Here is an 849-nt window from a genome sequence, read left to right on the forward strand (position 1 = left end):
GAGTGGCAGTTAATTAAAACACTTGATTTTGGGTATGTAGTGTTCTGAAATCCACATTTTCCCGGCTAGCCCAAATGGCCTAATGGATAAGGCACTGGCCTCCTGAGCCAGGGATTGTGGGTTTGAGTCTCATCTGGCTTGTACTCCAAGCAGAGTGGCGCAGCGGAAGCGTGCTGGGCCCATAACCCAGAGGTCGATGGATCGAAACCATCCTCTGCTAGACATTGTATCTTTTTCGAGACCATTGAGTTGGACATGACATTTTTTCTTCAAAACTTGACTTCAATTTCACATCTGCCTCAGCATTGCAAGCTCCTACAATTCTGGATATTTGATGCTGCCACAATGTGGATCTAGCAGAGTGGCAGTTAATTAAAACACTTGATTTTGGGTATGTAGTGTTCTGAAATCCACATTTTCCCGGCCAGCCCAAATGGCCTAATGGATAAGGCACTGGCCTCCTAAGCCAGGGATTGTGGGTTCGAGTCCCATCTGGGTTGTACTCCAAGCAGAGTGGTGCAGCGGAAGCGTGCTGGGCCCATAACCCAGAGGTCGATGGATTGAAACCATCCTCTGCTAGACATTGTATCTTTTTCGGGACCATTGAGTTGGACATGACATTTTTTCTTCAAAACTTTACTTCAATTTCACATCTGCCTAAGAATTGCAAACTCCAACAATTCTCGTTATTTTATGCTGCCACAATGTGGATCTAGCAGAGTGGCAGTTAATTAAAACCCTTGATTTTGGATATGTAGTGTTCTGAAATCCTCCTTTTCCTGGCCAGACCCAATGGCCTAATGGATAAGGCACTGGCCTCCTAAGCCAGGGATTGTGGGTCGGAGTCCC

The sequence above is a fragment of the Salminus brasiliensis genome, chromosome 16, assembly GCF_030463535.1.
Source record: "Salminus brasiliensis chromosome 16, fSalBra1.hap2, whole genome shotgun sequence".
Taxonomy (NCBI): Eukaryota; Metazoa; Chordata; class Actinopteri; order Characiformes; family Bryconidae; genus Salminus; species Salminus brasiliensis.